The sequence below is a fragment of the Lepisma saccharinum genome, chromosome 11 (assembly GCF_977018435.1).
Source record: "Lepisma saccharinum chromosome 11, izLepSacc3.1, whole genome shotgun sequence".
NCBI lineage: Eukaryota > Metazoa > Arthropoda > Insecta > Zygentoma > Lepismatidae > Lepisma > Lepisma saccharinum.
Window position 1 is genome coordinate 71,464,062 of NC_139239.1, and position 23,811 is coordinate 71,487,872.

Below are 23,811 nucleotides of genomic sequence, written 5' to 3' on the forward strand. Positions count from 1 at the left end.
CCGTGACAAGGTACCAATTTATATTGAAATATCAATTAGATATTTTACAAAACACAACCTTAAGAATAATAGCCAATGCCGATAGATATATTTTTAATATACAGATCAGGGAAATTTTAGAACAGGAAACTATATGATTTTATGATAAGAGAAAAAGATCAAATTCTGGAATAAACAACATCATTATCATAATCCTACTACACATAATACAGGACAACATGATCCGTTAAGAAGAACTCACACAATGCCACGAATTAATTAAATAGCATTGCAGTTTAAATATCAAATGAACAAGATGGATGTGGAAACGAGCAAATTAAGCAACAAAAATCAATCTGTACTCGTACTGGTGACTATCTGACCATCTCTCTCACTTCGCACGACAGTTGGGCAAAATGAATAACTGTGTCAAAACAATGAAGAAAAGAAACAAGATATAGCTAAGGCTGAAGTAAGAAATATGAAGGCATGACTACAAATTTTGCCGAAACTTCAATGTGTAAAGGAAACCGCCAAGATTACAATTGAGATGAGATATTTTCATAATGGTCCAATATTTCTCTGATCGTATTACAGGGATACTGTCTGACATCTGAACATAGTGTACGGAATATGTATAGTTTTAGTGTATATTTGTTGTTTAGTGAAGGTTTTCTGACACTTTTGGCTAAGTATATGTTTTCGGTGCAAAGTAATCGAAGAATGTTTTCTTGTCTTTGGTTTCACATAACTTGCGTTGATCAACACAATGGAGACATTTCTATTGGTCCAATCGGTTGGGCGTCTGACTGTCGGGTTCGATAATCGGGATGGACGATTTCAGATGGGAATTTTTCAAGCAGTCTCTACTTGGAGCCACCCTCGGCGGCACCCCGCCTCTAAGAAATGGGCACCTCGGAGGGGTAAAAGTGGCCGGAGTGTTGTGCTGATCACATCACCTTCGCATCTCTTCACGGCGTGCATGGGATGGCTAATTTCAACGAACAACCAGCAAGAGGACTACAGTTCCTAGTTCCCCTCCGTGATCTTTGGAAAACAGGCGTGGCAAAAACAGCTGATAGCTGATATCGTCGCTGATCTTTATCAGGGCGGTGGTTGCCCCCGATGGAATTACGTCATGCGGACTCGAAGTTTAATAAATGCTAAACGCACTCACGCAAGCTACGTGCTGGCTTCCACATCGAGAAATAATACATTCGCCAAACTAAATGCAACCAACTTAGCACGCTATCGCTGAAAAATACGAGAGCAAAATAGTTTCACTGCTAGTGTTACGTATCGTAACGACTGTACTAATGGGATGTAAGCTTACTCTTCGAGATGAGACATAGACAGACCTCTGTAAAATGAAAACAACATGTGGGTAATATATAATATTGGGTCATTCAACGTGAAATCACCCAATTGAAAGACAAAAAGTTGCTTCATTATTTTTTTACCGATAGATACTTGGTCCAATATGACAAATATGTAATGTTAGACTTGTCCAAGAAATATTTTGAACGTTACGAATTTTTGAAAATTTGAAGATTTTCAGAAATTAGGTGGACCAACGAACGCACCATGTGACAAAACATGTCATATCTCGGAAACTATGTGGAGTATTTTGATGATTTATGTATTGTTGGAGAGGAGAAGGACAGTCCTAACAGAAAATGACTATATTACCACTCGTACATAGTAAGAAAGTAGAAAAATCTTTAAATAAAGTAATATGTTGTGATGAAAAACACTCCACTTCGGGTAATTGTTTGATAGTCCCAGGTTTTACCACAATGAAAATTGTTACACAACATAATCAATACATGTCAAACATAATATTAAAAAATCAGAAAGGTAATATTTTTCATAGTAAAAATATCACAGTTTTCACTATAGAGTGTATGGACCAATTTTCCACTGGCATACATCTAAATTTTTGACAAATTGCCCTAAAACACTCACAAATTACCACTAATATGAGTACATATAATAGGAACAAATTTGTTTTGAAAATGAAATCCTTAGAAAAATATTTTCACGTAAAGGGGATGTGGAGACAAGTGAGTGGAGAAGGTTACATAATGTGGAATTGCATATTATGAACTCGTATCCAGATATTATTAGAATAATTAAATCAAGAAGAGTTAGGTGGGTGGGCCATGTGGCACGAATGGAGAGGAAAAGAGTTTACAGGATTCTTGTTGGGCAACCTGACGGTAAGAGACCTGTAGGAAGGCCAAGACGAAGATCGAGGGATAACGTTGAGATGGACCTAAAGGAAATCTGTAAGGATTTCTAGTGTTCTTTAATAAATTTGCAACCATCTATAATAGTCTGTTTATTCCTTTCATAACAGTAACACTCGTTATAAACACAATTTCACTTCTTTTGGATAAGATGATGTGAGGATCACCTGTTTTCCAAGGACACATGTTCGTGCGGAAGGGCGCCAGCCTCCCTTCCCCACTGGACAATGAATGTCCACATAAAAATTATATATTTCACACAATGTCAGTTCAGTCACAGTAATTTATTTTAATTATTATAAGAGCGTTGAAGGAACATGATAATTTCAGACTGAAGCAGTGTTTTTGAGGGGGCATCGCTATTATGGGGGAAACTATGCCTCCTTTTCTCCCCCGAAAGAACTATATTACTTTGCTTGCCCCTCTCTGGAAGAAATCCTGCGTACGGCCATGCAAGGACAATGGTCATGATGATTTTCGTAATAGATAAAAACATGGATAATGTAACACCCCCCCCCCCCCCCCGAAGTAGACGGACGAAACTACGCCTGAGCCTGTTGAGAATCATGAAAATAACGTCTGATCGGAAAAAAATTAAAGCAGGAATAGTTGTACGTAACGACATCATTTTTTAAAAAAAGCAGTTCAATATTCGCTAACGACTCTCTTGAACCTTGGAGCGTGAAATTTGCAAAGAACGTATATAAAATGGATGAACCATTACACCAAAAGCCTAAAGCGGAGAGCTTTCAAGCTGAATGCATGTGTCGGCGAACAAAAGTAGATTGAAATTAGTAGTATGTGTGATTGGAGGTGGAATACTTAAATATTGCTTTCCAGAATTAAACTGGAAGGTGAGACGCTTCATAATAGCACTGTAAAATGCGTGGGCGGAGAATGATGAAAGCAATTCATTAATATGTTTGCAAGACTTTGTTCCTGTTTTTCAAATTCAATGTGCTATCGCTCAAATTTGGTTCTGCATCTTGAAAATCGTGGGGAAAGTCAGAATTTCACAAAAAAGTATTCCTAGAAAAACACTGGGATATAACTTGGTGCAAATATAGATTTTTCACATATTAGTAGACTAATTTGATGCAACAGGTGTCCATCTAAAGATTCATCTATTCTTTAATAAATATAACTTCGCTATGAACTAAAGGTAATGCTTTCAAAATGCAACTTTAAAAAATATATAGTGTAAACAGAGTTCAGTGAATGGTCTGGAAGTTTATTTTTAAGCACCTGGAGAATCTAGAAAGTTCAGGAAATTTGTTTTCGATTCCCGGGATAGGTGATCTCGGATTGGAATTTTTCAGGCCATGTTCCTGCATGAGGTGGCTCTGGAGTTCACCCAGACTCCAATAAAAATGCTATCTTGAGACCAACCCTGGGGGCGGGGGTTAAAGGCTGTCGGGGCGTGCTGCTGATCACGACCTCCACACCCCTATCAGTCTATAGCATGTTGTAATGTACAGGGAATGCTTTACCTTTATAAACAAGTAGGAATAAGCAGCATTAGCCTCCAATTGAAATTTCAATTGGTACCAATAGACATTTCCAGCAGGTAGCTCTTGGGAATGCCAAAGATGGAGGCATTCAAGCAATTTAAAGTCCTTTTAACGTCACATAGCATTACTGAATACAACTGTTATTCATAGCATGTCTAACAGAGTAAATGTAGTGCATTTAATAAATGGAGGAAGTGTGGCGCTGCAGTGACTAGTTTTCAACTTATTGAGCAGGTCACGAATGTTGAAAGGCGAACAAAGTAGATATTGATTTACAGATGATATAGCACTTCTAAGTGAGGATGAAGCACGACGTGCCATTGTGAGGCACGAAATGGAATAGACCTGTTACATGAGAGTATAATAACGAATGATTAAAGTTGCATGAAAGCACAAATAGGATAACACATGCAAAGAAGAGGCTTTAACGGAAGGAACGATTACTAACATCCAGCGACATAAGCTTGGCTGTAAGAGAAGAGGTTCCTGAAATCATTTGTCTGGAGGAAAGCACTGTGAAACATGGAAAATGTGGAGTCAACGAAGAATGTTGAAGATGAAATGGATAAGCAGGGTAGCTAAGACATAGAAGAATAATTAAGCAAAAAAAACATTGGTAGGTCCAGGGGGCATTGCATGAAGCAGATCCTTTGATGGGAAGAAAGAGGAAAGGATGCGAGACAACGTTCTAGTGCATTTCCATTGTGTCTGCTTTTGCTTACGGTGCCACGAAACTATCGCAAAGATCTGGACACCAGCAAAAACCAACCACATAAAGATTGACTTTATTGCTGCAGAAGCAATTCCAAACAGACGCACTTTTTCAGAATTTGAAATACCATAGCGGGTTTTCGAAAATATAGGTATTTTCGAAAACTGTTCGTGCAGGATTCAGTGTCTGTGTCTTGGGACAGCTGCACTCACACGATGAGCTAGAAGTTGATACACCTGATACTTTTCTGAGGGTACAGAAAGTTTGCTCGTTGAACGCCCCCAGATTGAATTATCATCATATCTGATACCAGGTGTGCTAAATGAGGCGTAGCATAAGGGAAAAATAGGCATGACAGAATACAAGAGTGCGTTCATTTTACATTTGGACGTGAAGAATAAGTTGCGCTCCTCTTTGTTGGTGCTTTCACCTTGCATTAGCCTCTAGTCGTGATTTATAGCATTTCTCCTGGCCCATTTCAATTTCCACCTGTTGCTCCTGTCCAATGTGTGCCAGAAGTACCTGAGTGTGTTGCATGCAACTGGTTCGAATAAATCGAAGAATCTTCCAGGCTTCTTCTCAACCTGCCGTAGAATGTAGCATGTAGTTGAACATGTTCGTGTCATACGAGGAATTCGGACGAAACGACAGCTAAGGTTTTTACGAACAGAGTACGTGCCTTCGTCGGGCAATCAACGCGAAATATAATGCTTTGGAAGTGATAAAGCCAAGCACTAAATGGCTTTTTGCGAGACCAAGTGCTTGCACTGCTACTGATAAATGTCCAGAAGAGAGTTGCGAAATATTTGTTTCCTTTTTGCGCAACTTGTGAGTTATCAAATTATGAATGAACGTGCAGGTCTTTGTGCATATTTCAATATCTTAAGCCTGTAACCATGCCATGAGTACAAAACCTATTCCTGAGTAACCAGACTGTCTAATCGATTCTTGCTAAGGGTCTGATAGAACTTCTGTTTTATATGTGTAACAACGCAATCAAGTGTAGTTTGAGCATGGAACTTCTCATTTCTCGGCGAATTTGACTTAAATACAGCGTGTCCGAGAATTCCCAACATTATATTACATATTATACATATTACTCCTTCGTACATATTGATTGATTGAGTTGGCGTTTTAAGTCCACTTTATGCACATTAAGGCGAATCGAGACTGGACCTACAGTCTAAAGTGGGATCCGAACCACTATGTGTCTTCACCTGGTATCGAACCCGTGACCCCCTGTCCTACATACATATATATCACATTTATTTATCATAACGTAATATGTATATTTATTTACATTATAACATACTTGGAAATTTTACATTTCGGTAAAGTACATGGTTTGCAGGCACATAATAGCCGTTCCTCAGCCACTAACTACAGGGAGGTTATTTCAGTCGTTTACCGCGAGCGTGTCGGCCGCTTAGCGGCGCCTACATGCGACAGGTCCCGGCAAATTGCGTTACAGGAAGTCCGTAACAGAAACAGCCTGTTTTGTAATGTTTCCACTTTTCACAATTACAGTTACAATTACAATTGTAGCACGTACCTTGTCGCAAGGATGCTGGAAAAGGTGTCCTCCCAAATAGAAATATTTCTGGCACCTTATTTCTGACAACTAATCTTAGATTAGACCGCTACTTTATCCTCAGTTGTCGCGAAAGCGCCGTCGGCTTATCGGGGGAGTTCTCAGCCGCGAGAGGGCGCGAATGCGACACCTGTCGTCAGTGATGCCAACCGTAGGGACATGTCCCTACTCATAGGGACTTTTCACTATATTTCGCCCGCGTAGGGACAGATTTGCCAAATGAGGGAAAACGTAGGGACTTTTTTCAGTCTTGGAAAATAACATTTTATTGGGCAAAGGTGCAAAGCTTACTCGCCAGTCAGTTGCACTTTCTTCGTGCTCGGTTTGTAATTAATGGATTCGTTTATCTGGATACTTTAGCGAGGAGGAGAAAAAAAGAACTAACTAACAAATCTCCATCAGAATTTTGGAACATGTTATCGGTTACCAAGAACTTTCAAGGCAAGTTCTTTTTTGAAAACATTTCCACTCTCGCGAAAATAGTGCTAACATTGGCACATTCTAACGCGGAAACGGAAAGAATATTTTCAATGTTAAGTGATACAAAAACAAAAAAGAGAAATAAAATGGGACCAGAATTGTTCAAGGCTGCAGGAAATACAGCATCACCAACCAACATCTATCTCTTCACAGGATCAGCATGTATGACTTCAAATAACATAATCAACAGTAAATGACTCAACGTTATTCATTAGGGGTGTGCGGGATCCCGAAAAGTTGGGATCGGGAAAAATATTTCCCGTCCCGATCCCGGCTTCGGGAAATTATTTCCCGACTTTTCGGTTTCCCGAGCAGTCGGGATATACCGAATGGTCACTTTAAAAATTCTCGACGTTTTTTGCATTGTAAGTTTCTGCAACTTATCGGAAATTGTAAGTTTTTATTCTAGAAATGCAAAAACAATCACTTAAAGTGAAAATGACGTGTAGAATTCGAGATTTCCAGAGCTTCGGGAAATTTCGAACGTTTCCCGTCCCGAAAATGTGCGGAAATTGCAAATTTTTCGTCCCGAATGTCGGGATTTTAAAAAATGTCCGTCCCTATCCCGTCCCGACCCAAAAAAAAAGTCTGTCCCGCACACCCCTATTATTAGTCATTAAGGCAAGAATTTACAATACCGGACCATTCTGTAATTTCTATACTACGTCTTATACTCACGAAATAATTAGTCGTGATGATTTATCTCAAGTTAACAACATGTTGGGGTGAGGTGAAACAATTGTTCATTAACGTGTAGAAGTTGTAAAATAAGCTTTTCAGTTCTCGCAATGATTCTCCGCATACAAGTATGGTAGCCATATTTGTTGATATGAACAATTGACGTTCGCAATTAGTTACGCTGTCTACAGCGTTGCCACACTGTTGATTTCATACTTGGAGAGCATGGATCGTGTAAGAATGACGGAAGAGCACAGTAAAAAAGTTGTTAATGTTGTACAGATTTTTAGGTGGAGTGTGAAGGAGGATGGCCGTGGGATAATTAATAAACTTATGGATTTCGGTGTATTGCCCGACAGTGACAGTGAAAGTCACGATAGTAGAAGAACATGTGTAATGTTGATTGATTTGATTACAAGTAAGTTTGGCAACAGTGCATCGATCGTAAAATTGCAGGATACGAAAATGGCGTCTTCGATGATGAACGTTTGCCGTTAAAGTGCTACGAATTTTTTTTTATCGGTTCGTAATCACAATTAGCGCAAAACCATTCACGGATAGCTACACTGACCATTCTCGGTAAGGTTAGGTTAAGTTGGGTTAGGCAAGGCAAACATAATTAAAATTTGGGGTCGAAAAGCCATGCACGGGTAACCCCACAAACCATTGACGGATAGCCCCACGAACCATTCACGGTAAGGTTAGGTTAGGATAGGCAAACATAGTTAAAATTTGGGGTCGTAGTAATATCAGTAATGTATATTTCGTTTCTTAAGTATTGGAAACAAAATCTTTCAGTAAATAATGAGCAATCGTGCCGATCGCGGACCAGTCAATTTAACTTATTTTGCAATTTCTACAGGTGACCCCCAAATTTTAACTTCAAATTCGTGATTTGGAGGCCTCAATTAGTGAGTATGCGAAATATTACAAAAAATCGGGGAGGGGTCCTGTATTGTAAATTCGCTCTTTCATTAATTGTGGAAGCACCGAGCAGAAAGATTTGGTAAGTAAATGTGTATATTATCTTCTGATTTGCATGCTCATGAGGTGTTGTATTTTTTAGTCGCTCTACTTGGCGTAAGGACATTTGGTCAGTTGTAGGGAGATTTTGACTACGTCTTTAGGGACATTGCCGGAAAATGGTTAGCAACACTGTCGGCTACCAGACGTAGTGAGTCGAAGCTCATGTTCACTTCTGTTTGCTTTTATCAGTACGCGTGTTGTTTATATTGTGTTATTGAGTTGGTGTGCTAGTGCTTTATTTTGTGTTAATTGTTATTCATTCATTAGTTATTCCGCTAGACAAATATAGTCTTGAACAAAGAGTTTTTATGTACGATAATTACGTGAAAACGAACTCTTGCAGAAAAGTGGTCAGCCAATTACGAGATACAGGATCTCTTGAACTTAAGAAACGTGTTGTATTGCTTTTGAAGGAGGTCATTTTCAACATCTCTTGTAACACAGGAGGTTGGTTAGTGATCAGACCCCTTGAGGGTGCTCGAAGCACATTTAGAGGAAATGTTCTAAATATCGGTCCCATTTTATTTTGTCATTTTCGGATGAAAAAAAAATAATATATCAAGCACCTGCCTTTAAAATGCATATCTATGAAATGTATACTTAAATGTAATGGCATGCTAAAGTATAGAAGGTCTCCATTTTTTTTTTAAAAAAAAGCAATTTCCAAGAAATGGTAAAATGATGTATTTCAAAATTGTGGTCTAAATATGGGCTACTAGTGGCAATATCACAAAAAGCAATTAAGATTTAAAAAACAGTCAGTTATCGCTAAAACATTATAAAATTCATATTTATGAATAATCTGTTTTGAAAATCACGCGGAATGGAAAAAATCGAAATTAAGGATAACATCCAAATATTTGTTGAAAATGTGATCTCAGCATTATACCTCATGTCATAGCCCATATTTAGACCATCACTCCATTTTCCTTATTCAACTTATTTTCGCTCTCTCTGGTACATATTTCACAAAAAAATCATGGCATTATAAAAGCCCACATTTGTTTTATGTACCGCTAATATCATAACCTATAGAATGCATGTGAGAATTCCGAAAACGCTGAGTTAAAACATACTTGCAAAAAGTTTTCGGAGGTCGGAATTCTATAACAGCGTCCAAGATCGAAACTAACCACCACTTTCTCTTGCGAATTTGCGCCGCAACCTTTGTCCTTGACAGATAACCAGTTCCAATAGCTTCTACCAGGCTGCAGCACCCGGGAGCGCTGGTAACTCAAAACCCATATTTAAACCTTCGCCCATATTTAGACCTTCTCCTCTACTATTTTAAGGTGGTGATGAAAGTTCTTTGAACTTCACTTTATACCCAGCCTTGGTGGTTACTTATGCACAATAGCAATATGAGAGTCGTCGTATCGCACTTAAAAGTATTCCTCCTCCATCCTTGGCGTCTCTTCATTACTTAACTTTACATGCTCCTACTAACCTCATTTATCTACGGCTTGTGGAGAATAAGTGTGTGCGATCTTTATGTGGGCTTCAGCTGTTTGCTAAATGATCTTCCGAGAAAATCGATTCCGGGAACTTTTGATTACAATGTGTCGTGGCCGAAGCAGAAAGATACCAGGCACTGGTCTGTAACTGTTGTTCTCAAGTGTAGAATAGAGTAAATGAGTTAATGATCTTATAATGGATCGACGGTTATCGAACATTTCTAGCAGAATGTTTTTCATCACGAAAAGCTTCTTAAGAACTTTTGCATTGCACTGCGAACTTTTCTGGTTTTATGTTGCCCTGTTTTGTTGGTTTATTTTATCATAGTTTCATAACATTGTATTTATCTCAGAGTTTAGCATACCATATGAGCCATGAGACTGTATATGCAATATAAAGCTTGTTAATTGCATGGAGTACGGAGGTCATTAAGTCGATCAACCTTTCATGATCAAGTTTTGCTGTTGCCCCTACGAACTGTCGAAAAACGAAATGAACCCTAAGGGATTCGGATATCGGATCATAATGCATTTGGGTATCGGAACTTGATGGATTTGGCATTCGGATTCTACTGATTTGGATATTGAATCGAATTCAGTTTTTGGGAAACCTGATGGTAAGAGACCAGTAGGAAGGGCAAGACAAAGATGGAGGGATAACGTTGAGATGGACCTAAAGGAAATCGGTAAGGATGGAAAAGATTGTATTGATTTTGCCCAGGATAGGGGCAGATGAAAGACTTGTGTTGCTGCAGCCAAAAACCTTCGGTTTTAAGAATGCTGGAGAGTTAGTTAATAAATTCGGATTCGAATGTCCATCCCTACTAGCAACTACCAGCTGCTTTATATACTGGGAATAGAGGGAAGGTCCGACATAAAAAAGTGCAAAAAAGATAGGGAGGGCTCCAGTGCGTCGTTGAAGTTGCAAGGGAGGGGGCGAGAGTATTCCACCGCAATGAAACAAGGATATCGTTCACGCGAGTATGCAAACGAAACAGAAAATTAAATCCAAAAGTACATGGTGCTTACACAACTTTGCTACCAAAGCAGGAATCGCCACTGCTGAGAATATTTACGCGTCTGACTGTACCAGTGTTATTTCCTTGATGATATAACGATCTAGGAGCGTGCATGACGCGAGTTTTCGAATCAATGAAAAGCCTTGCAAAGTAACGTGAGGCTGGTTGAACAATAAAAATACCCATTTCGTGCTTGGACAGATAAGCAAGGAGGAATATGATGAAAGGATAAATCCAGGTTTACGTTTTTGTTGACTCTAGGGGGTTGACGACCAAGTGCAATCAGCGCAGAGAGTTTCCGAGTTAAGCGCTGTTGTCAGGATATACACGGTTTGAGGAAGCGCAAGAATTGGTGTATCAGCAGTAAAATACAGAGTATGCTTCTGCGTTTTGTGTTTAATCATGATCAGCATGTTGCAACTAGTTCCCTTCTTCCTAGAGGGAAAAAACGTTGTGTGGTTTATCATTATGCAATGCTATTGATAAACCAACGTTGTGTATGTGTGCGCATTTCACATCGTGCAGAGAGAACAAGACGAATAACTCTTCTTAACGTTTTAAACTGTATTTTTTCTTCATGTATGCAATCACGCGACATACGTTTCTACGTTTCTTTGTACCACTTGTAATTTGATTCTGACGAAATATGATGAAAAAAGATAAGCATCATGATATATTTTTTGTTATTTTTCTCTTCGAATAAAGAAAAAATCGTTCTCTTCCTGTGGGAACCTCACACCACAGATGTAATTCCGATCGGGGCAGAGTATGCAGACAAAACTCGAATCGAAAAAGCAGAAAAGCAATTAAATGAAGATGTCGCTTGTGTGTGTTCGTTGTCTCTCCCCACCGATATTCCCAGGTTCGAGTCCTGGCTTGATCATGGGTGTTTTAGTCGTTTTTGCAAGTGTCCTCTCTCTCTCTCTCTCTCTCTCTCTCTCTCTCTCTCTCTCTCTCTCTCTCTCTCTCTCTCTCTCTCTCTCTCTCTCCCTCGCTCCCTCCCTCCCTCCCTCCCTCTCAAAAGAAGGAAAGAGGAAGAGAGAGAGAAGGAAATCTCTCTCTCTTTCTTTCTTTTCCTTCATCTAATTTTCATCCATTTTCATCGTCGCGATTAATCAAAAGATGCAGGAAAGTGACGTAAAATAACAAGCAGTACAAATACGATCGTCGCTTTATGGATGTTGAAAGAAAACATGTGGTTTTCCTGTCAATTGAGGTGATTGCTCGGCATGCGCGTATGTGATGGTAAATTACGATTAGAGCACCGAACCTGAAAATGCTTTTTACGTGATCGTGCTGCTAGATAAATAGTCCATCGTCAGAGTCAGTGACGTGTTCACTATACCATTTCATTTCGAAGGGGAGCTAATGTATATATTTTTTTCCCAGCACATTCTCGTGCATCTCCCGAGTGAGTTGCGGGTATGGTCTTACCTTGAAAGATTCATGCAGTAATGGTACCTACAGGATAACAATTTTGAAGTTAACGAGTGATTATGATGATTACGGCCACAACTGTTGTCCCACGGGTGGGTGGCACCAAAAGCGAGATCGGAAGCACAAGTGATTAAAATCATATTTTTCTCTTGTTTCAACAACAGTTGGGATGTCATTAAGCTAGTCGCGTCCCGGAGATTTTCATGAACCTTGAGCTTTTTTGGACAAAGGCTTTTTCGAAAATTTCTCTGTTCGAAATATGGCCACGATATTCCAAATTCTAAAAAAAAAAACCTACTCTTGAATTCGCGGTAGTCGCGATATCTGTGATAAAAAGAAATAGCCTTACGGTATCTTCAACAGCAAATACAAACCACATAAAATATTCATTTGAACGAGGGAATTCTGGGAGTAATCTTATACAGGTGTCATTTTGCAGGGTTTGGAATATCATAGCGGTTTTTCAAAAGGAGAGAAACTTTCGAAAAGGATTAAAAGTCCAACGTCGCCTTACGTCGCTGATAACTGCGACACGACAGTGCCCCTGTGACACAAGCTGTATCATTTCAATTGTAAATTCAACCCTATGGCGCGTAACAAACAGTTCACTATTGTGTGGCAGTTACCCATAATTGGGGTAAAATACAGTTTGTGTTTTCATGAGAACGTTTCGTCATGCTTGTTACCAGATATCTCACCGTCACTCACCAAATGATGGACTTTAATGTGTAAGGGAATACAGTGAAGTTCAAATATACTTTTACGCAAATTGTCCATTATTGTTGACGACATTACCACTACGCCATCGGAGGAGTCCTTGCAGTTATTTTAAAGTTACGCGCTGTCCGTTTGAAGGTATTGATTTGCACTGGTGAAGTTAGAGAGAACGGATTCTGTTTTCTTCACTGTTTTGTGTCAAATGTAGAACCTTCGTTGAATTTGACTTATAAATAGTGCTAACACACCCCCTCGATTTTAAAACCAATCACCGTCAATCCTCACGGAGGCGGGCGGGGTTGATACTACAACGAGTTTGTCCAAAGATATTTGTAATCCTCCACAAATCCAAAATTATCATTGTTGCTATATTTGGAAATGGACGTAGTATTTTTATGTTGGATTTACGTCACATGATCTTCTTTGATGTTCCGTTTTCTTTCATCTTTTTAAGCAAAAGATATGTCCTGGTGTAGTAAGTGGGAGCGGTTTCATTTTTCTCGTTAATTTTGAATGATCTTATATATTGATCTTCGGATTCTGTGTGGTGGTGTGGGTGGAGATTCTTTCTTTTTCTCTCTCAATGAATTCTTTCTATCATTGTCAGTTTCCTTTGTAGGTACCAAATATAGCTTTTGAAAAGTGCACGAATAAGGCTATATTTGCTTTTTCTTAGTCGATAAATGCCATGAACCACGAAGAGGAAAAATCCCCATGGCATGAGATGTGTTGAATATCAAGTGTGTGCTTGGGTCGTGCATAGTTTCTACCTGTACGTGAACATTAATATAACATTTTTGTCAGAGCGGACAATATTATTTCATACCTGATATCATTGATAAATACTGAGAATATGTTTGTTTCGTAATGCACCTGAAGTACATATTTTTTACAATAAATTTATGGAAATGCCAAACTCCCATTTCCCAACTTTGACAGTTTTCGATTTTCAAAACCCCCCTCCACATATCCCGATTTTACAGATGAAATCCGGAACCCCCATTAAAGCCATTCGAGAGAGGTATTTTTTTTTTTCGATCTAGCGGTGCTGAAGAATTGATAATAATGTCAATGCCAACTGAAGTGCGTTTACTATTAGTTTTATGTTTGTGGAGCGTTATGGGAGGTATTGTGCTGCCGTCTTGTGGTTTGTAACATTAGCAGCTGGCACAATAATGGAATCATAATTTAACGTTAGTAAAAACATTAGTTTTATAATCAATAAAACTGTGGTGAGGCGTTTGTTAATGAAACTCCAGTTTTTATCTTTTAAAAAACTAATTTATCGCTAGGTTGTAATTAAATTAATCAGTAGTTAGTTGACCCTTTGAGTAGCTTTCACCGCTGCCAATGCAGCACATAAAAAGTTGTATGTAATTCATAGAAGGTTTAGGAAAGATTAGATATCACTTTCAAAACCTAACAAATTCACGCAATCCGTGAGTCGTCATTCAAGATGAGTGACAGCTTTGTTTTCGGCCATTGGAACCTTCGTTATCCAACCCCATTTGCTGCCACGTCAAGACACCCGACCTACAGAAATAACACATGGAAGTGAAGGAGCATGCATCGTTTAAATATTTATTGGTGTTAAGTGAGAATTCTGGTAGAGAACAATGGTTTCCTCTTGGGGCATGTGGCATCTCTGAAAGGTCAAAGGAAGTCCGAAGAATCCATCCAAGGCTGATCAATATTGCCTTCTTTTTCTACGTCGTTTGGTGGAAAACGTGGAACGTGTAACCCGGGATGAACTATACAGGCTGAGTAATTCATATTGCATGGATCCCTTGGAAGACTCCGGAGCCTGCATTCTGATATTACAGAGTCCTTTTGTGCTTAACCTGTCACGAGTTGTCCGTTGTAGTGACTAAGGAAAGTTGCGATTTCCGCTAATCATATATACCTTTGAATTCATCGATTGTTGTTAAGAGACAATCAATAAAGATATATTATCATGTCTCCGCGTGCTTTGATTGTTTGCGTGAGTTTTGATTCGGTTACACAATTGATCGGCTGAGACTAAGGGATGGCCGGATCCGGATAAACTTCTACCTATCGGATATATTTTTTTTCTCCAGTTTTTGCAGTTTTGTGTATCTGGTCATGTTTATCCCTATTTTATAAATATACACATAAATTTATTTTCTACCCATATTTCACAAGCCTGGTCGGGTCATTTACTACTATTGTTATTTCATAACTTTTCGTATTGAATTAATTTACTATCTGCATTTCTCAAAACTAGATACAGTATTTCGCAAATCTGGATATGAAATATTTTTTCTCTCTTTATTTCTCTCAGAGATCTGGGAATATTTTTTTTCCAGCTGTATCTCACAAAACTGGAAGTCTGATCATTTTCTATTCTTACCTCAGAAATCCGGATAGGCCTATCCATTGTGGTCAAAGTAGACACCTCATATATCATTAGGATTTCTTGGCCATCCACGCACTTGAAAATTTGTTGTAAAGAAATTTCTGATAAATGTTATTGTATTTTCAAGACCCATGCCGAAAATTCGAATTTCAAAATATGGACCCTATATCTGCTTTAAGATGTAAGGTTTATATTGATCCTGCCTTGCCTTAAAACTTCAACTTATCACAGGAGTAGATTAATGTCAACTCACAAACTTTGAAAATGAACAATCATAATATATTTTATGTGAGCATTATTTTTTTATTCGGCTTTTCTAATGCCGAAATCGTCTGGCGTAGGTTCGTAAATGTGTGTTGGGGGAGAAGGAGGCAACGTATTAAAAGTAACAGTTTTTGCTCTTGAAAATCGATTTGAAATATATTGATTGATTTGGTTAATTTACTTCCCATTTCTGCCACTGATGGGCTAATCGCGAGGATGAGTGATGATATGATGAAGGGACACTCACAGAAAACGGCTATGCCCAGGCCGAAATTCGAACCCGGAACCCTTGTCATCGTAGCGCGCTGTCCTGACCACTACGCCGGCGGATTGTAATGGAAAAATCATGATGTTGTTTGATGTATTCGTGAGTTCCCAAGAGCTTTAGATGATCTTGAAGTCTCTACTGAAAAATATATTCTATCTGTAGTGTATAAGGGACTTGCTGATTTATATGCTCTCCGTTACAAGAAAATAATGCGAGGAACGTAACGATTCTATCCATCGCAAAATGTACCGCGTGTGTGTATGTGAAGAGTACTTCAATCATGCTTGTATAATTTAGGAGCACTTCCTTGTCCAAGCTATTGCAAGCGTGAAATCGTAGAACGTGCATGGACAAAGGCTCTCGTATATTTGTTTACAACATGTTTACAGACTGGATATCAGAATTTCCATTGTGTAAGAGTGATGTTATTGTGTGGAACTTCCCCGTTCTTCCTTTCCCTCCCACTTCTCCACCCGTAACCCCATTCTTCTTTTTTTCAATCTTCGAGATGTGCACGTGCATTTTGAAAAGTGACATGAATTGACGGGAAAGGAGCAGGAACTCCACCCAAGTTCGTGCTGGCTTGTGCCGGTATAATGGCCGTCAGCTGACATTGGAAACGGTAAGCATCACGCGATTTCAAATTGAGCCCTGACACCGTTTTTTGTGTGCAGTGTCTGTCTGCATCGCCACAGAAATAGCACCTGACGAAGAGATTGTTCTGCTCTCAGGACACATTTTAATTTGTATGGCTGTCAGGGAAGCGTAAAATGTCCAATTGTTGGTAGTCATCCGGCTACCGTGCGGAGTTTCCTGTGTTCGGAGCTGTTATCAATGCCTGTAAGTATATATATAAAAAAAGACATATTGCAATTGTGTTTGCTTTGCTCGCGCGGTGAACGTTAAAGAAAAAAATGCGACACATGAATGAAATATTGAACACGCCACTTTTTGTTTTGATTTGTAACGCAGGAGTGCCCTAAGTGTTCCACCTGTTAGTTACACCTTCGGAAGTTTCGATTTAGTATTGTTGCGAAGTGTTGGGAAACTTTGTTATAATAGTATGAGTAATAGCGGACATTTGTTATTATTTTACTCTCTCTCTCTCCTATCGACTCGCGTCTGTGCTGTCTTTTTTTTATTTATTGCCGTGCCTGTATTTAGTATTGTTTTTCTTCATCCGGTTTGTCCTCGGTATTTGTTTTTTTTTTTCGCTCTCCTTCGTGTGCCCAGTACTTCTTCGCTCTCCAGTGTGTGCTCGGTATTATTTATTTATTTTGTCTTATTTTTCAGCGAAGTTAAATCTGTGCACTTAACCATGGTTACATCTACACATTTTTAATTGCGATAAGTATCAGTATGTACACAGAATAAAATCACACTGACAAAGAAATTCCACACAAGTAGTGCAAAGTGATTTCATAAATCAGAAAATAAAAATGAACACAAGAACCTAATCGTAGACATGGACATTCACACATACGCATACATATACGCGCGTTTCATTTGGGAAATATTCGAGAAATATTGCAGTTTAGAATGTTATGACAAATGTTTCATGGGTTTCAGTGTCCTTTTTGAACTTGGTATGTATATTAGATTTAAATTGATGGGTTATTATGCTCTAGCTGTTACTTGCACCACAGATAAGGGTATGCTTACACCTTCGAAAGTTTCGACTTGGTGTCCTAGGTTCGTGCGTTGCTGCGAAACATTGGAGAGCATTGTTAGTATGACTAATAGCTTGCATTTGTTATTATTTTTACTACTACTACTACTTTCTCTCTCTCTCTCTCTCTCTCTCTCTCTCTCTCTCTCTCTCTCTCTCTCTCTCTCTCTCTCTCTCCTCTCTCTCTCTCTCTCGGTCGCATCTATGCTGTATTTACAATTTTTCTGTCCTCCAGTCTGCGTTCAGTATTTATTTTCGCTCCCGTGTGTGCCCAGTATTTCTTTTCACATCCGTATAAGTATTCGCTCTCGTGCGATTGTCTAGTGTTTTTGTTCTTGTGTTTGTAATCGGCGTTTATTTTCGCTCGTATCCGTACAGTATGTTAGGTTTGTATGTTCTGTCCTTGCTAAGTGCAAGAACCCTTTTTTGGACCCTTACCCCTCCTCATTGTTCATTTTTCGCTCGTATGACACACGTGAGTGCTTAAAAATACGTGTATCAAGATATTACCACCTGAAAGGTTGTAACGTTATTTACAATTCCTGCCATTCAAATTTAATAGTGTTAGTGTTTTTCTCTCATACTATACGATTTTTGTAATACATATCACAGTGATGGGCAGATATCCTTGAGACTACACAGCAAATGTATCATTCAAGGCGTAACGAAGTGGGTATAAAGTTATAGCGGCAAATTAAACAGCTCGGAAACGTAATGGATTGCGAGCGAAGTTTAGCAGGATATCGAAGCACAGTGTACACTTGCAAGTTGAAGCAAACGGAGAGAATCGATGACAAAGTTGTTTGTGTTCTGTGTAAATCCTACGTTGTTATGGGCTGCATGAATGAATAATGTTGCGCGTATTGACTGTCATTTCTAGCAATAAGTGGTTGCCGTGTGTCTTTTTGCACGTAAGTGGTTCGTTTACGTGACAATATGGAATTATTTCCACATTTTCAGAGGCGTCGCCTTTGAAATAACCTTGGTCTGCACAACCCACTTGACACAATGTCAGAATTGTTTGTAGTACAGGCTAGAATCACACGCGCACAGAAGGAGAAAGAAAAATAGACACACATTGAGATGCAAAATTTAAAAAGGACAGAGGAAAGCAAAGAAAGGGAGAAATGGAAGGGGGCCTCTCTGCTGAAGTAATGATAGCGCTGTTGTCTTGTCATCAAGGGATCCCGGGTTCGACCTCCGTAGAGGGACATGCACTCTTGATTCGAGTAGACCCGGAAGATGTGAGGGATTGTCTCATCGGGTGACGTATTAGCCTTTGAAGGAAGGAACAAAAGTCTGAACTTAACAATACGGAAAAAGAAGAAAAAAAAGAAAAGAAACGCAATACATGTTCGTTGTTGGAATTAGGAACGAGATAACGAAATGTCTGGGGGATCATTCTCCTTTTTGTGTTCCATATTAGAAAATCCCAAGAATAATATTCCGAGGTTTTAAATTCCATCTTGTTATCTGCTAGCTCTAGGTCAATATCTCTATAGTGTGCAAAGACGCTAAACTTTAGCCGGCATTGTCTTTAGTTTACAGACTAGAAAAAGTGCTGCGGTTTCTATGTAAGTTATGGAAAAATTCTACTTTTTTAATATTTACAGCGTGTTGTGGACGCTTTGGGGACTACTTTGAGGATTTATATGGCACTTTGCGCTTAGTTTTTGTACTGACAATACGTGTGACTAATACACGCATATAGAACGAAACTTTTGTAACTGTTTCTTTTGGCACTTCCCTACCAACCACTGGTAAACACGACCTGCCTTCTTCATACATTGTTCAATTAAATAAAGTGCGCTCTTCCATTTGTATATTGGAATTTTTGTGCCGGTCCTGCATTCTCGCGAAAGAAAAAAATGTTGCCATGACTTATGCCCCAGCCCTCGTATACATAGTGAATCTCCTACGTGTGCTGAATGGTAATGTAAGATACAGATTCTTAGTTATTGTTTCATTAGTAGTGCGGTAGCTTTTCCCTCTTTTGGCCTTGCAGTGGGTTATAGAGAAATTTGAGACATCCTGAGAGAAAGCAGACGTGAGGATGCGCAAAGGTCACGTGCTTGAAAATTGCTAATAACCCTTGCCGCTTGCAAACCAAAGGTTAATAGTTTTTAATCATATACGGGTACTTACCGATGCATACTTTACAACCGTTAGAGCAGTGGGTCTTAACCTGTGGTGCGCGGATGCTCAGCGGGCTGCGAATGTTTGTAGAAGCGTTAAGAGATATTTTTATACTTGTCGCGATGGTTCGAAGGACAGACACATGTAGAAATTACATCCTACGAGTTTCTGGATGTTAAAACGTGTATATATTTTTTTATCGTAAGAAACTAATTAATGAAATAATCAATTAATATTAATAAGTATATAGCCTGTAGTATTATATGGGTGTGAAACTTGGTCCCTTACATTGAAAGAGGAACATAAATGGAGAGTATTTGAAAATATGGTCCTTAGGAAAATATTTGGACCAAAAAGGGATGAGAGACAGGCGAGTAGAGAAGGTTACATAAGGGACAACGTTGAGATAGACCTAAAGAAAATCGGTAGGGATGGAAAAGAGTATATATATCTTGCTCAAGATAGGGACAGATGGAAGGCATGTGTTGCTGCAGCCATGAACCTTCGGGTTTAAGAACGCTAGAGAGTTAGTTAGTTATATTAATAAGTATTATTAGATTGTTTGAAATACAAAACTTATTCACATATTATTAATAATAATAAAATCCACATTGCCAGGTTCGTCATTAAGGCAAGTAGGGTCCTCAGTCAATGTTCAGAAATTTATATATCAAAATTACTCGTCTCTCCACTGCAAGGAGGTTTAGATTGTGGATCCACCTGATTGAATGTGTGACGTCATATATCATTTCGTGGATGCTACATGTTGAGGCAGAGATCACACTTCCACGATCCTTTTGGTAACGTCCTATTGCAGAGCGATCAAGGAACTAACTTCCTGTGTGTGAATTGTATCCCGGGCAAAACAGGCTTTTCTGTGCATGAAGACAAGTACGAATCATCTTTTCTTAAATTTTTTTTGGAGAATGTATCACTGCATGTGTAATCAACACACATCAAAATGTATTTGCAGCGACCATTTCTTCTGTGATGGTGGAAGTTGGTCGGAGTACACCATTTGTACCACGTTAGCTAACCTGTGAATACTGGAAACATATTCATGTTTGATATTACCTAGGTACAAAGAGTTACTGACGCTATTTGTGCTGCTCTAGCAGTTATGCCTGGTTAACAAACCGTAGCGTAACAGTCCGTGGGGGCAAGCGCCTACCTATCGAGGTGGGCGATCATCCGACCAGTTACGGGGTGACGTGTGGTCAGCACGACGAAACCCCGTCGTTGTAGGTTTCCGTGACCGGGTCACGCTACTCATTCGTAGCTCCCCAATTTCCTCACAATCGTGAGTGGCCACCGGTCCCATACACAGGCCGAAATCTCAGGATAATATTTGTTATGCTTTCCCCAAGAGACTCGAATCTGTGCGCGTCCCGTAGCCGGATTTGTTTAAAAAGAACGGATGCCTCCAGACAATGAAATTTTGACGATCCAATATATTCTAGATTTTACATAATTTCGAACGTTGTCGACGAAAATGTAGAGACTTTTTTTAAAAAAATCGATTGAACCGTTGCAACACCTCCTTACTAAAGGTGCCCCATTCACCATTTGTTTCCACGTTTATTTGCGTCCACTGCAAACAAGGCCCAGTGTCCGGCATGTCCATTTGGAAGCCACAAAACAGCTGTGTTTGCTTTGGTTTCCAGCCGAGGGCACGTGCACTTGGTTCGAGCAGCTTCGTGGATGTCGGTGAGGCATCCCAACTCGCGCGGAAGTGAAAAGTACTGGCGTAGGTTTTTTTTTGCCAACGAACTATATTTAAAAGCACACCAACGCCCTCTTTGTTTCGTCTTTTGGGAGACACCCTTGGATCGTGACGCATGTCTTGGGGGAAGTACGTTCACAAGCTTGGCATTGTGATGCTGAGAGACCGGATTTTAAAGGGAAAAATATTACTCTAAAAAGGACAAAAAAGGGAAAATTATTGTCAAAAAAAGGAATTAAAAAGGACTACAGTATATTTTTGCACTCCACTAAAAGTATTATTTCAAATGAAAGCACAGTATACACCATTCACATTTAAAAAGGGATACATTAAATTTCGTATGAAGTAAAGTAAGAAATGGAAGAAATTTAATGCGTTTGTTACTGCTTAAGCCCAGATGGCATTTCTGCGAAATATCGCTGGAACGTACTCTCAACACTCATGGAGGGAAGGTAAGGTAAAAGGCGCGTGTTGTTTCTTTCCTCTAAGCTGCACCAAATAGACAGTTGTTGAATGTTTTGTTTAGGTAAAATACAGTCGTACAAAATATTTGATATTTTGTCAATAAAGGGACGAAGGAAGATTTTTTTAAAGAAGGGAATGTAGGCTGAAAAACTAGTCAATAAAGGGACCAGAAAAGAAAATGTTTTTAAAAAGAAGAAAATTGAATTTGGGCTGGAAAGGGGAAAGTAGGGAATGTGGGCTGAAAAGGATAAAAAAAGGTAAGTCAAAACCATGTAATCTTTGTTGGTGGAAGATAATTATCAACACTGTTCTTTATTTATTCCATGATCTGTTTTGAAAAATAAAATAAAAATCCCTTTAAAATCTCGTCTCTAGTGATGCGGAACTTACGGTTTTTCTAAGACAGGATTGGAGACCACATGCTCAAACTTGTTTCAATTTTTCGAAGAGTCAATGGACTTTTTTGGCTTGTAAAAACACAGTGGACTTTTTAATTCGAACTCCAAGGGTACACGAAAAAAGTTCGAATTATGAGAATTCGAATTAACAAAAACATCATAACATTCATTAAAGGTGATTTCAAGGGGAATATATTTATCTTCGAATTAACAAGGAAATCAAATTATCCAAGTTCGAATTAGAGTCCACCGTGTGTGTGTCTACATTTATATATATATATATATATATATATATATTAAAGTACCACACTGGTTAAGAGATATTCCTCGTATGGCATTTTTTATGAAGACAAGTACGAATCATCTTTTAAAAAAATGGAGAATGTATCACTGCATGTGTAATCAACACACATCAAAATGTATTTTACAGCGACCATTTCTTCTGTGCATGGTGCAAGTTGGTCGGAGTACACCATTTGTACAATGTTAGACAACCTGTGAATACTGAAAACATAAAGTGACGCTGTGCAACCTAAGTGACAAACACTGTTTTTAATGTCGACGGGGCCTACAGTTTAAAGTGGGACCCGTACCATTGTGCAATGCGTATCGAACCACTACCACTTGATTACAAGACAAGAAAAAACATAACCACTACCCTGAAGTAAGGTTGCCTGACGTCCTGTATGCTACAATCTATTATTCTGTGTAAAAATGTATATTATATACCGGGTGAATCACCTAAAACGTACACCCCAAATATTTCGTAAACAAAAATAAATATTGAAAAACTGCTTTCGTAGATATAAAGGTATGAGATGGGCTCATGAAATTAGTGGTCACAATACGTTCAACTGCCTAAGGAAGAACGATTTTCAATACAAACTTAGTTTTTTAAAAATGGAAACCCCATTTTATGTTTTAGCTCATTTGAAAGTACGGAAAAAATCATTAAGAATGGCGTTTGTTACATCGAAATACGTCACGTAGTTCTCAAGTAATTGTAACGTGAAGTTGACGCTTGAAACAAACCTTCTCACAAGTTGATTCGTGTGTCGCAACATACATATCCCCCTTTTGACGCCATTCGTGTTTCGTTACAAACATATTACTCTTCTGTACGTACTATCTGTCCAGAAAGTAAATGCTCGGTGGATGTGGCCAAATCTGGAACTAACGTCTGTATGATAAATTATTTTCAACATGTATTTACAATACATGAGATTTGTCACATTAGATCAGAATGGAGAGAATACGTTACAATAGAAGTCTAGTTCTGAGTGGCAGACCTCAAGTCTATTCCAGGTTGTAAAAATAAAGTAGTGAGAAACAGCAGGTATGTTAACGACGTTTGCAAGATTGCTGACGACTCTTAAGACAAAATTTCAACTTGGTTTGATCGAGTGATAAAGAGCTGGCCCATTTGTCTGAAGGTCGCAGGTTCAAATATCTTGTAGAATCGACTTCTTTTTATTTAGTAGAATTGTTGCTTTTGGACATTTATGAGAGGGAGAATATGAAAACTCTTCTTCTGATAAATCTAATTACATGTCGATATCACTTGGGATGTGTTTTTCCACATAACGTCTCCAGTACTCAATTACTTCCTACATGAGCCAATAAGGTGAACAGAGAAATAGTCGTGGCCCAACTGTGAG

At 38.9% G+C, this 23,811-nt stretch overlaps 1 protein-coding gene across 3 annotated transcripts in view; it reads left to right on the forward strand.

Moving 5' to 3' along the window:
- Positions 1–23,811, forward strand: part of LOC145994913 (phosphatidylcholine:ceramide cholinephosphotransferase 2-like) — a 228,726-nt gene that overhangs the window by 23,125 nt on the left and 181,790 nt on the right. The window contains exon 1 of one of the 3 annotated variants that reach the window (XM_083131393.1): positions 16,523–16,602. The exons of the other annotated variants lie outside the window; for them this stretch is intronic. The gene's annotated coding sequence lies outside the window, so the exon portion shown is untranslated. Of the gene's footprint in view, positions 1–16,522; positions 16,603–23,811 lie in introns of those variants that run through there. 3 annotated transcript variants of the gene reach the window in all.